Source organism: Papaver somniferum, chromosome 3 (assembly GCF_003573695.1).
Source record: "Papaver somniferum cultivar HN1 chromosome 3, ASM357369v1, whole genome shotgun sequence".
NCBI classification, from domain to species: Eukaryota; Viridiplantae; Streptophyta; class Magnoliopsida; order Ranunculales; family Papaveraceae; genus Papaver; species Papaver somniferum.
The window spans coordinates 93,053,802-93,067,746 of record NC_039360.1 but is presented as its reverse complement, the minus strand read 5'-3'; the positions used below and the strand labels follow the sequence as shown (position 1 = coordinate 93,067,746).

Genomic DNA, 13,945 nt, shown 5'->3' with positions numbered 1-13,945 from the left:
GTTGCTAATTCTTTGCACATTTTTTCTTGTTCTTCATTATATAAATCTTCAATAATCTGAGCTCTACTAGGCTTCTTCCCCTGTGTTTCCCAAGGGTTGGAATTATCATCAGCCCTATCTAGGTTTCCCTTTACCAAGGGCTCTGCTGCTGGGTCATCAGCATAAGTTCTTTTAGCAAAACATGAATACAGACATCTAACAGCTTTTAAACTATCTAGAGCAATAACAAAGCGCTTGCTTGAATCCAGCTTTTCTGCCAAAACAAAAGCTTCTTCTATGCCTTCTAATTCGTGTAACTTGATTGAACCCAGATCCTTAGACCTTTTTGCTGAGACAGCAACAATAACACCATCATGATTTATACCAACTACTCCTACTCCTGCTCTAGAAAGATTCAATGCACCATCACAAAATAAATACACTTCGTTTTTCGCGGGGAGTAACAACCTAACAAGTGTTGTATCAGGAATATTAACCAATGGAACACCAGGTTCAGGTTTGACGACTAGTAAGTGTTGCTCCAAAACATTACTTATCTAAAATATAGCACTTGGGTAAAGTTTGATAGTCACCTGGTAATTCAAAATTTTTCACAAGCTCAGCGTCTACTTTGGGTTTATCAGACTCTGCCGTGCCAATCTTTTCACACCTCCTCGAAAAACCCTCAAGCGCCATAAACCCTAGTTTATGAATTTTTCAGACGGAATGAATCGGATACAAGATTACCCTAATGTATTTATATCCGTCCGGGTGTTATTTATGGCATTTTGGGAATAATATGTTTATGTTATGGGCTTTTTGGGAATAACATTTATGTTCACCTATTCCTTGGAGGGGCACGTTTTGATTCTCTTGTTTATTCTCCTTTCTCTATAATTTCTCCAACTGAAACCAACACCTGTCTTCTTCATGTTTTGAAATTCGTGTTTAAGAAGAAACTAGGCAAGTTTATAATTGGTGATATTGATTTAGATCAACTTGGTACAAATTGGTGCTGGTACTGTTCAGCTTAGTGATCTTGCTCTTAACGTTGATTATCTTAATCAAAAGGTAATAATTTCTGTGATTTACACAAACTATTTGTTATACCTTTTTATATGAATTTTCAGCTACTTCTTATTTACTACATATGCATGAACTGTTAGCTTATTTCAATTTGGTCTAAAGTTGTATTGAGATAGTTGAGGAGACTAATAGATAAGCTGTGTAGATATGCAGTTATAATTTCAACTAGATAGAGGAACTATAGTTGTTAGGTGCAGTCGTAAAATCCATGTCACATGATAAAATTAGGCTATTCACACTATTTAGTTGAGGAACCACTGAGTCTTTCTTTTCTACGCACCTTAATTAGAGACTTCCTTAAAATTAGGCAGGGGGTGCAATAGTATAATATCATTTAGGCAGTATAATGTAGGATACCATCGAAATCAAGTTAATCAACTAGAGGTGGCGTGTTGCTTTGCAGTTTGCTTGAACTCTGCAAAGCCTCTATACATCATTCTAAACAACTCTCAAACATTTTGCAAAGAAACTTTAATAGTGTGATTGCAAGATGTAATATAGCAACAAACAACATAGGTCAGTCAGTTATATACTTTAAGTAAGTCATCTATTTTACTAATAATAAACAACATAGGTCACCAGATTAAGTTTTTGACTCTTAAAGGACCCATCGAATTGAACCTTCTGATCCATTGAAAGGTCTAATTGGACATATTTGAGTATTTTAGCTGATTTGCTTATCAAGTAGCAGGTGGTCTTATAGTGCACCAGGAATCATGTTTTACACTTACCAGTGTCTGTGCAATTGCAAAATACCTCAGTTATTTATGTTTTTTTTATTTTTTATTTTATGACTTATTCTGAAATAAAACGTCTGTTGTCTTTTTTAGTTGGGTGCCACACCAGTCATAGTAAAGGAAGGATCAATTGGTTCTTTACTGGTCAAATTACCCTGGAAGCTTAGAAATTGTGAGATTGAAATAGAAGAACTTGAGCTTATCCTTGCTCCACGTGTGGGGCATGATATACCAGCTGCAGCTGAAACTTGTAGTTCTAGTCAAGACTGTAAACAGTCTGTTCACAATTCCTCAGACAATGTCGAGAACCAAACGGTAAATAATGCTGCAGCATCTATTTCCCTGGATGTTCACGAAGGAGTCAAAACGATTGCCAAGTTGGTCAGATGGTTGCTTGCAAGTTTCCATGTAAAGATAATTTAAAACCTAATTGTTGCATATGAGCCTTGTTCAGAGAAGGATGGGAAAAGATCAGGATCACATAGAGCTTTGGTTCTTCGTATTACTGAGACAGAATATGGAACATGTGCCTCTGAAGAAGCTAATGCAAGTTCAGCTGCAAAATTTGATAGTTTCTTGGAATTTCAAGATTGACAAACTCTCTGAAGTTCGAAGGAGCAGTAATTGAACTTCTTCATGTGGATGATATTGACAACCAGACACAAAGTCCAAGTGCTTCAGGAGCAGCCTTCAGTGTATGTGATACGGGAAGGTCCACTTCAGATGTAAATGCTCCTATTTTGACTGGGGAAGGTGGTGGTTTCTCAAGGAATATGAAATTAAGTATACCTTGGAAAAATGGTACCCTGGATATTCAGAAACTGGATGCAGACATCTGTATTGATCCTGTAGAAATAAGACTTCATCCAAGCACCATAATGTGGATGATATGTTTGTGGGAATCTCTCAAGAATTTGGACAAAGATGAAGGTCTTGCATACAGTAAAGGTACAAATTCTGTTTATCACATTTCGGCATCTCAGTTCCATCCTTCTACCATCAGTTCTGCTGTAATAGCTACAGACAAGGTGACACAATGGAGTGAAGGTGGTTTCCCACTGAACTTTTTCCCACAAACAGGTTTTGAAACGACAATTGATCCATTATTACAAGGGTCACATGTTATACCGGATTGGGTACCACTTTACGCCCACAAAAACCTAACTGACAGAACAGAAGCAGCACCAGAGTTTGGAGCAAGGTTTGTTTCTCTTAATTTCGTGCTTTGAAAAGTTCGCTTCATCTGTACATTCAAGAAGACTGATTCATATTGGCCTTTGAACTTTTTAGAACCTTACCTGTTACCTCTCCTAGTTGCTTAGGGCCAAGAGTTGCCGAGACCGCTAAAACGCATCTCATTTTTTAGTGCAGTATTTATAATCATATTCGCTTTATGTCGTTTCCACATGTGTTCTACTCATTTTCCCAAATTTACCTTTTTAGTGTATACCATAATTCCAATGTTTTTGCTTATCACCGCAAAATAAAATTTGACTATTTAGGAAGGTTGAATACGGTATTTACAGATGGTTCTTCGATGTTTATCATTGTATCAAACATATGCTAATTGTTTTTTATGCTCTCATGCTTTGGGTTATCTGCAGTGTAGATCAGTTTTTCGAGTGTTTTGATGAACTGCGACATTCCCAATCAGCTTTAGGCAGCAGTGGTGTATGGAACTGGACTTGTTCTGTATTTAGTGCAATTACTGCTGCATCGTCCCTTGCTTCTGGATCATTGAATATTCCTTGTGGTATGTAATTCTTAGCATTGGTATCTCTTAGTTGTAAGTGTACCAATTGGATACATCTCATATCATAAATTTTTGTTATCGAGTTGGTTAGCAGTTTCCTATCAGAATCGCATCATTGTTTTGCACAGCTCTTTGCTTGTCTTCCTCCTGGTTCAGTTAACAATGGTTTTTGTTGTTCTTGTTTAAGAGCTTAATCTCTAGTTCATTTCTCCCTTGCTTTTCAGAACAGCAACCTGTCAGAAAAATCTTAAGGCAACCATTGCTGGGGTTGCCATTGTGCTTTCCTTGAATGATGAAGACCGGAAGTATTCATGTGATAAGATTGGCAACCCTGGAAATGTGCATTTTCTTGGTGTGAACTGTCAAGGCATACTTCTTGATTTGCAGGTGATTATTGTGTTTTGAGAGATGCAATTCATATTCTTTATTCTGTTGTACTACTCTCTTCACCTCTTCTATATTGCTTACATGTGTTTTTTATTAGACTAATTTTACAATTTTGACAAGGTCAACAGATTTGTTCTCACGAAATGAAGTTTGAAGCGATTGTGAAGCATATCGAACTTCATGATTACTTCTATTTTGGAAATAATGCTAATAGTAGTCAGAATAGTGCTTGAAGTCAGGCTCTTTTAATCCAGCATTTGCAGGCTGAGCTTGAAGGTGCTCTCCCTGGGTTCACTTTGCCCCAAGATCCCGAGTCAGAAAAATCCGAAAGAAAAGGTTTTAGGCATCAAATCTTCCCGAAGGATGATTTAGTCAAAATCAAATTGCTGAGGACTTCAAGTGTCAGTCACTGCCAATTTAGTATGACTTCAAGTTATGGGGACGATAGGTCGATGCCTTCATCATCTTTTTCTGTGAAGCTGCCACCATTTGTTTTCTGGGTGAACCTCAATCTGCTAAGCATGCTTTTGGATCTGTCAAAGGAAGTCAGCGAGTCTTTCAATACAAAGAATATCAATAAAGTCAGTGATATGCACAGCTCAACATGTTCCGCGAACCTGAAAAGAAGTGACCCTGGTGTTAAACGTTGGCTTCAAAAGGATCTTTGCAAAATGAGAGGATGGACCTGTAACTGGACCTTGGATAGTAAAGCGAGCTCGAAACCTAGCTATTTTCCGGGAGCAGAAATAAAGTGAGAGGTAAAGGTTACGAGTTTGCATCTGTGACAGTAGTAGGAGATCTGGATGATATAAATTCTCGCACCCGACAAGAGATAATTTTGAGCTCTTCAGTTTTTGTGCACATTCGTCTCTCTTCTGCTTCAATTGATCTTGGTAGTTTGCAGTATCAGATTTTAAACCGCCTTCTAAATCAAGCCGTGGATGTGTTATCATGTAAAGTAAGTTCAAATATGGAACCAAGAGATAACAACATTTCAATGAAAGCAGATTCTGCATCTCAAGCATCGATTCTTGTGGAATGTGATGCTTTGGAGATTTTGGTTAAGTTGAACAAGGTAGAGGATATAAAATGCTCAACACAGAAGGAACTTTCAGGCTCCTGGCATTGTGCTAAACTGAGAATTCAAAAGTTTGAGTTGCTAACTGTGTCAGATCTTGGAGGAATCAAGGGTTCCAGTTTCACTTGGCTAGGCCATGGTCAAGGTGAGTTGTGGGGTTCCGTTGATAGTTCCCCTGGTCACGAGTTTCTCCTGATCTCTTGTAGCAACTCTACTAGGCGACGAGGTGATGGAGAAGGTGCTAACGCATTGTCTTTAGGTTCTGCTGGCACTACAGTTTTTCTTCTGAAGGAACCAAATATCTTCCACAGTTTCACATCTATTACTGTTAGATGTGGAACATTGATTGCTCCTGGCGGTCGAGTGGATTGGTTGGATGCAGTATGCTCCTTTTTCAGTTTACCTTCACCTGAGAGGGAACAAGGGAGAACTGATAGTGCCCAAGAGGGTTATTCTGAAAATACTGCTGCTTATGCAGAATCTTTTGTTTTAAACCTGGTGGATGTTGGGCTAGTTTATGAACCTCACGTCAACAATTTGGTGGGAAGTGGTTCTACTAGTTCTATCGAAGAATCGGCAGAACAGTATGTAGGATGTCTCCTAGCTGCATCATCTGTAAATATTTCTAGTCAAACGCTAGCAAGTGCTGTCGAGAATGACCACAAAATTAGAGTGCAAGATCTAGGACTTCTTACAGTTGTTAAGAATTTCTGCCAAGTCGTAAAATCCATGTCACATGATAAAATTATGCTGTTTGCACTATTTAGTGATGTATGGGGTTTAGCACTTTATTGGAGGAGCCACTTAGTCTTTCATTAGGTTACTCTCCCGAAGGAAGGATCCATTGGTTGGGTGCCAATGAGTAATTGTAAAGGAAGGATCTTGAGCTTATCCTTGGAAATTTCCCTAGTAATTGTAAAGGAAGGATTAATTCTTTACTAGTGAAATTTCCCTGGAAATTAAAAAATTGTGAGATTGAAATAGAAGAACTTGAGCTTATCCTTGCTCCACGTGTGGGGCATGATATACCAGCTGCGGCTGAAACTTGTAGTTCTAGTCAAGACTGTAAACAGTCTGTTCACAATTCCTCAGACAATGTCGAGAACCAAACGGTAAATAATGCTGCAGCATCTATTTCCCTGGATGTTCACGAAGGAGTCAAAACGATTGCCAAGTTGGTCAGATGGTTGCTTGCAAGTTTCCATGTAAAGATAAAAAACCTAATTGTTGCATATGAGCCTTGTTCAGAGAAGGATGGGAAAAGATCAGGATCACATAGAGCTTTGGTTCTTCGTATTACTGAGACAGAATATGGAACATGTGTCTCTGAAGAAGCTAATGCAAGTTCAGCTGCAAAATTTGACAGTTTTCTTGGAATTTCAAGATTGACAAACTCTCTGAAGTTCGAAGGAGCAGTTATTGAACTTATTCAGATGGATGATATTGACAACCAGACACAAAGTCCAAGTGCTTCAGGAGCAGCCTTCAGTGAATGTTATACGGGAAGGTCCACTTCAGATGCGAATGCTCCCATTTTGACTGGGGAAGGTGGTGGTTTCTCGGGGACTATGAGGTATACCTTGGAAAAATGGTACCCTGGATATACAGAAACTGGATGCAGACATCTATATTGATCCTGTAGAACTGAGACTTCATCCAAGCACCATAATGTGGATGATATGTTTGTGGGAATCTCTCAAGACTATGGACCAAGATGAAGGTCTTGCATACGGTAAGGGTACAAACTCTGTTTATCATAATTCGGCATCTCAGTTCCATCCTTCTACCATCAGTTCTACTGTAATAGCTACAGATAAGGTGACACAATGCAGTGAAGGTGGTTCCCACTGGACTTTTTCCCGCAAACAGGTTATGAAACGACAATTGATCCATTATTACAAGGGTCGCATGGTATACCGGATTAGGTACCATTATACGCCCACAAAAACCTAACTGACAGAACAGAAGCAGCACCAGAGTTTGGAGCAAGGTTTGTTTCGCTTAATTTTGTGCTTTGACAAGTTCGCTTCATTTGTACATTCAAAAAGACTGATCCATATTGGCCTTTGGAACTGTTTAGAACCTTACCCCTCCTAGCTAATTAGGGCCAGGAGTTGCTGAGACCGCTAAAACACATATCATTTTTGAGTGCAGTATTTATAATCGTATTCGCTTTATGTCGTTACCACATGTGTTCTATTCATTTTTCCAAATTTACCTTTTAGTGTATACCATGACTCCAGTGTTTTTTCTTATCACTGCAAAATAAAATTTAACAAATTAGGAAGGTTGAATGCTGTATTTACAGATGGTTCTTCGATGATTATCATTGTATCAAACAGATGTTAATTGTTTTTTTGCTCTCTTGTTTGAGTTACCTGCAGCATAGATCAATTTTTCGAATGTTTTGATGAACTACGAAATTCCCAATCAGCTTTAGGCAGCAGTGGTGTGTGGAACTGGAATTGTTCTGTGTTTAGTGCAAATACTGCTGCATCCTCCCTTAACAGTGAAAAAACTTACTCTTGATTTGGCTCATTCTACATTAGTGAAAAGCTCGCCGGATACATACCTGGATTGAGTCGAGTTGTCTTCTACATTAGCAGTATGTGGAGTATGTGGATGAATTATTCATTAGTTATCCATTTTCAAAAGTTATTAGTTTGCAAACACCCAATCATATAATTGTCCAATCTTCAATTTGGGCTGTCAATGCAGTCATATGACTTGTCAGATTTTTAGGGTTATACGATGTTTGACAATAAATATAACTTTTCTTTCATTTGATGGACACAGTGGATCTACGGCTGCTATATATACTAAGGAGAATCTTCTTAATAATGTTGTGTGGGCTATTCCGGCAGATGTTAGCAGAGATGAATGAATGTCAGCGTTGCCAAGAGCTTTAGGGTTCGTGAAAACAGACAAAGATTTACAAGATAAAGGTACTGTGATGGCCCTTCTTGCCTTAGTCTCTGTAGGTAGACCTTCTTTTTTTTTTTTTTGTCTTGCATCTGCTTTTATTTTCTTGTGGTTAATTCCGACCTCATGTGAATTAACAAAGTGCCTAAATTTTTTCAGTTAGAACGTCGGGAACAACTGTCAGTGATAATAGACGGGTTTGTGGTTACCATGGCCTCCGTTGGTGATTCTCGTTCCATACTAGAATCTTCTGAAGGAACTATATATTCTTTAACGGAAGATCATAGGCTGGAATGCAATGAAGAGGAGTAAGTTCCGGGGTTAACACCTTGGTTGTTGCTTCACTTTTTCATTAACATTTCTCTCCAGTAACGGTGCTTGAATCTTAACACTTTCAACAGGAAAGATCGCATAACAGCAAGCGATGGCGAGGTTGGACGGCTTAATATTGTTGGTGGTGACAGGTACTTGTATCTTCTAAATGGATTGTGGTTGGGAGTTAATTCACTGACTTCGTATAGACGTATTTTGGGCCTAGAAGATGCTCTGGTTTAATGTCACAAGTTTGAAAAATGATAATATTGACATGGTCAAATTGAGTATTGTGTTACTTTACGAGGCTAGGATGTGCAAAGTGTTTGTATCTGAAACATTTCTTTTCCTTTTCGTTTGATAAAATAGTGCATCGTTTTTATCTTATAGAGGCTAAAATTTATGCAATTTTTATCATCATGGAGGATCAGTGCAGTAATGAACATGCAGATTATCTTGTAATAAGTATAACATAGAGTGGTATGGTTAAATAACAAGTCATTTCTTCTGTGATTTTTCCGTATGGTTAATTGTTGTGGTGAACTTTAATTAACTGCTCAATCTGTAGACCAGATGCCCCAACTGCTTATCGTGTAGGCTTCTTCAATTCTTGGCTACTGAAATTACATAGCTGAAGAAAAAGTGCCATGACAACAAAGTTACTTTTACACACAAATAGTAAAAGTGATCCTTGCCATGACAACAAACAGCACTGCCTTGCTGTTTGAATTTGAGATTCTTGGTGAACCATTCATTAACGATATTTTTGTTACAATCTCGTTTTGGTAGGTCTCAGCTTCGTATTCCACTACTTTTCTGAATTAGGAGAACTTCATTAATGTGAGAATTATCGAGGAAAACAAACGATTTGACCCTTTAAGCCAACTCCAATTTTCAGATTAGATCTATCGGAGATATGGACGTTGGTGATCGTTCCTGTTCCATACGTACAGCAAGTGAAGTTTGTGATGCCTCTGTTCCCGCTGTTACATTTATGCCTTAACTCTGGAGAATGTGTTTAATGACGGTTGGCAGTTAATCCTGCTTTTGTCATCATTACAATAACTGTAAGTTGTTCTTTGCTTTAACTTTCTTCTGCTGGAGGGAGGCTTATCATATCAAGTGATGGTGTTTGGGATGCTTTATCCTCCGAAACTGCGCTGAACTGCCGTATGCTTCTAAGCTGTTCACAGACTCGCATTTAGGATTCTCTTATGCTCTATAAAATGCATGTTTTGCATGGATATATCTATTATGGCTACAAAGTGCTTAATCAAATTTCATTGACAGGACAAGTACAAGGTATATAATCTTTGTTCAGAAAGGTTGTATGATGCTTCATTATTTGAGGGAAAGGTGTGTTATATTTCTTTCAGTCTCCCTCTCTCTCTCTCTCTCTCTCTCTCTATTTTTATTTTATTTTTTCTCGTTGTACTTAAAGAACCAACTGTCTTAGGTTTTTTATTGTTGAAGCATAAACGATGGGTTACAATTTATTTTCCCATTGCCAAACCTGTTGGTTTTGTCCAATGTTCACGGGATACTCAATTGACATTCTGGAACAGCTAGTTTGGAAAACCACAAACATTTGCTCTTTTTTGTGGACTTCAGTATCGGAGGGAGGCTATGTGGACCAATCTTCCTGACTCTGCTCTTTTACCAAAGTACTGCAGAATAGTTGCTGGACTCCTTTTTCATGTTGCTTCTAATTATCTATCATGTCTTACTGATCCATAGGTTGCTTGTTTCGATGACCATATCTACCCTCCAATTCAACTCATAACATCATTTTGTCAAAGTGCATATCCATGGTTTGAAGAAGACAAGATATAGAAAATGTGTTTGGTGTCCATTGTAAAGCTGGCATGGCAAGGACAGGATTGATGATCTCTAGCCTTCTTCTATACCTGAAGGTTATATGATGCTTCTGATCTTAATTCTCATTAAGTTTTCTTTTGTCTGTAGTCATTCTCTTACTTACTATCTTTTGATCCCAATCGTGTATTCATGCAGTTCTTTCCAACAGCTGAGGAATCAATGGACTACTACAACCAGAGAAGATGTGTGGATGGCAAAGGACTTGGTCTTCTGAGTCAGATTGTCAGTATATTTATCTATTATTACAAATAACTAAAATATTTAGAAAATCTTTCAGAAGTTTGTCTTACAGGCATCTTGGTTTTTATTTTTTATAGAGGTATGTCAAATACTTTGAGGGCATCGTAACATACTTTCATGGGCAAAATCAGCCTGGCCGCAGATAGGAAATCAATAATGTTTCACGGTCTAAACTAAATGTCATGGTAACATACTTTCATGGGCAAAATCAGCCTGGCCGCAGATAGGAAATCAATAATGTTTCACGGTCTAAACTAAATGTCAATATGCCAGCAGCATTACTGACAGTTCCTTCTGTCTAGATGCATGCTTAGGGGATTTCGGCTTCACAGGTGTCCTTACTGGATAAGACCCTCCATTACTGTTTCTGATCATAATGGTAAGCTGTGAAGCTCTTTCCATCAGCATTCTTGTATGTTCTTTTGATATGACTGACATGTTACATGTTATTCCTACTCACAGGTGTTCTTTTCTCTACGAAAAGAACCCTAGAATCAATGGTTTGATGGTGCACCTTCTAACTGTCATTTAGTTTCTTAATTTTTCATTTCTGAATGTCCAGATGGGTCTGCGTCATGGATATGCTGCATTTTTGCAGCCAGAATTTCTGGTTTAGTGCTCCAAGGAAAGGCATCATGGTTTTTGCTCTATCTTTGCAGTCAGAAGATTTCTGGTTTAGTGCTCCAAGGAAAGGCGTCATGGGTTTTGCTCTACCAGAGGAGCTTGGTCTAACAGAGTTGGCTGGCGATTTCAAAATCGAATTTCACGATCGCCAAGGGGATTTCTACTGGTATATAAAATTATTCATACTGTTGGAATACCCGCAGTTTATCCTACACGCTGCAGTTTTGTTGTATTTTCGTTTATCCTTTATCAGTGTCTTAGTTTATTTCCTGAAGATTCTAGCTAATCAATAGACCCAGAAATATGCATAACTTCACAAACATAAGGACCTTGCAGAAGTCTTGTTCCAACACATTACAAAGGAAACTACCAAAAGAAAACACACACACACACACGTTACAAAGGAGATTAAGTGGTTTCTGCCACCATATTATCAGCAACACTTGGGAGCTAATGTTACTTCTAGCTATTTTGCAAGCTTATCAGCAACATGGTTGGCATACCTTCTTGGAAAATAAACAACACAAGACTCTAGCTTCCTAACGATCATAATATCTCCTTCAATAACCACTTTCTTTTCTTAATATCTCCTTCAATAATACTCTTCATCATCACCTTGTAGACTTGAAAACGGGTTATTACCATAAGAAGTATCTTGTTCCTCTTTTTTACTGTTTTTGTCTGGATCAGATCTTTCTCCTTTGCTTGAAGGACCTCCGACGGTTTTGCTTCCACCGAACTCAACGATCGAAGGGTTTAGAAGCAAGAGCTGTTCTTGGATCTTTGTCAACGATCAAGTTCTTACCATTTAACGAACGCATGTTCGTATCTTGAAGAGCCTTATACATTGGATACTGCTTATGATACGTTATGTATACAGAATGCGTGCTTCCTTGAGAAGCTGTGGTTGCCATCTAAAAATTAGCAGAAAAAAAAAATGAGAAACAAAAAGAGAGTAACAGAACTAACCTTCACTTTAAAAACTAAAAAAAGAAAACATAAATTTGACATGAGAAACAAAAGAGAGTAACAGAACTAACCTTCAGTTCAAAAACAGTTCCATACTCTTCAAAGTGCTTAAGAACGTCGTCCCGAGAGACATTTGAGTCGTTAATGTTTAGACTGTTTAAGTGACGATTTTAAACTGTCGAAGATTCATTAATGGCGGAAATGTACGACAGTTTTGGGTCGTCATAAAAATGATCAATTCCCTGATGACTATTTGGAAGGGTCCTTACTGTTTTGGTTACGCATTTGACAACTTAAACAGTCGTTATACACTGTCGTTAATTTCTAAAAAGAGTCGTTAGTGTATGACAGTTTAGAGTCGTTATTGTTTTGATCATGATGTATATGACGACCCTAAACTGTCGTTAATATCGATGAAGGGTCGTTAATAAGGATCGTTACTTGAAAAAAGAAAATGTTAATTAAGGATAAAATAATATATTCATCTTCCGATTTTTATACCCCTGAAAAATTTGTGGGTGGGGGGGGGGGCAAACAAATTCGTGGCCCCCATTTAAACTAGGATTTTAAAGAGTAGTAGAAATAAGTGAGGAAGAGATGATTTTAAAGAGTAAAAGAAATAAGTGAAGCATCTCTGAATAGGACGTAGGAGTGGGGCCATTCCACAGGTTACAGAGGCTGACGACGAATGAGAAGACATCTAACTGTTGTACTTGTACATCTAACGGATAATAATAAAGCAATCTCAGGCATCCGGATTAAAAAAGTGACACGTATCTGAATAGGACGTAGTAGTAGGACCATGCCACGGGTTGAAGAGGCTGATGACAAATGAGAAGGCATCTAACAGGACGACATGGTAAAGATCTAATCATAACCGCTATCTACACTCTCTAAAGAGTCTATGGCAATGTGGGTTAGATCTGATTAGCCAAAAATCGATGTAGATTAGGAAGAAAACGTTGCGTATTTTTAACACTACGTCTCTCTAGATATATTTCATGGCATGTTTTGAACTAGCAGTTTTGTGGCTGTTGGATACTATAATGTGATGTCATGGCATGTTTCTTCTCTTATGCTGACATCACATCTATAGTATCCAGCTTTTACAAAACTGCTAGTTCAAAATTTGCTTCTAGCTGCTAGAGCAAAATATTTTCCCATGTAAACTAGTAGCAAGATAGTTTCATTAAATGTTCAGGACAGAAAAAATCAACTTTTGGCTAAACTACGTTGCTGTCGCTTACATCTGTGCCAAAAATATTCCTGGTTTAATTGGGGCCAAAAATATTAATTAGGGGCCATGACATTTTGTTTGCACCCAATTATATTTAAGGGTGTATTAATCTTCCTATGAAAATACTATTTTACCCTTAGTCTTAGAAATCAGTTGAAGACTAATTAACTACCCTAATCAAGGCCCCCAATTTATACCCTAAACAAAACCTAAAATCTAAAATCAGTTTCACTTTCATTTCATCTTCTTCCTCTCCTCCTCTTCAACTTCTCCACTACCACCATTAACGACCCTCGAAGAAAACGATTTCTTCATCCGATTCATCGCATAATCGTCGATGATAAAACTTTGATCGACGATTAACTTCTTCTACAATCATGGCCAAGACAAAGCAGACCGCTCGCAAAGCAATTCAACTCCACAATTTCGTCGAAGCATTGAAAGGCAAGGTTAAGCAGAAAACAGTCTCAGTCTCCAAACCCGAAAAATCGAAACCCAAGAAACGCATGGGCCCAATTAGATGGTATGTGAACTAAAACCCAACTTGTATTCCATATTTTGATGTTTTTTTGGTGTGTTTTGATTGTGCAATCGAGTCTGATAACCGAAAAACTGAAGTTATAGAGTTAGGGTCGGCAGTTTCGCAATGTTAAAACCCTAACGACCCTGTAGTTGCATGTAAAACTTATAAAAAATCGTTAGGTTGTTAGGTTGAAGATGACGACCGTTTTTCTGAAACTGCA

General features: G+C 38.0%; 1 pseudogene; it reads left to right on the top strand.

Annotated features, from left to right (window-relative positions):
• The first annotated feature begins 730 nt into the window (after window positions 1–730).
• On the top strand, window positions 731–11,316 carry LOC113359743 (annotated as a pseudogene).
• Window positions 11,317–13,945: the final 2,629 nt, after the last annotated feature.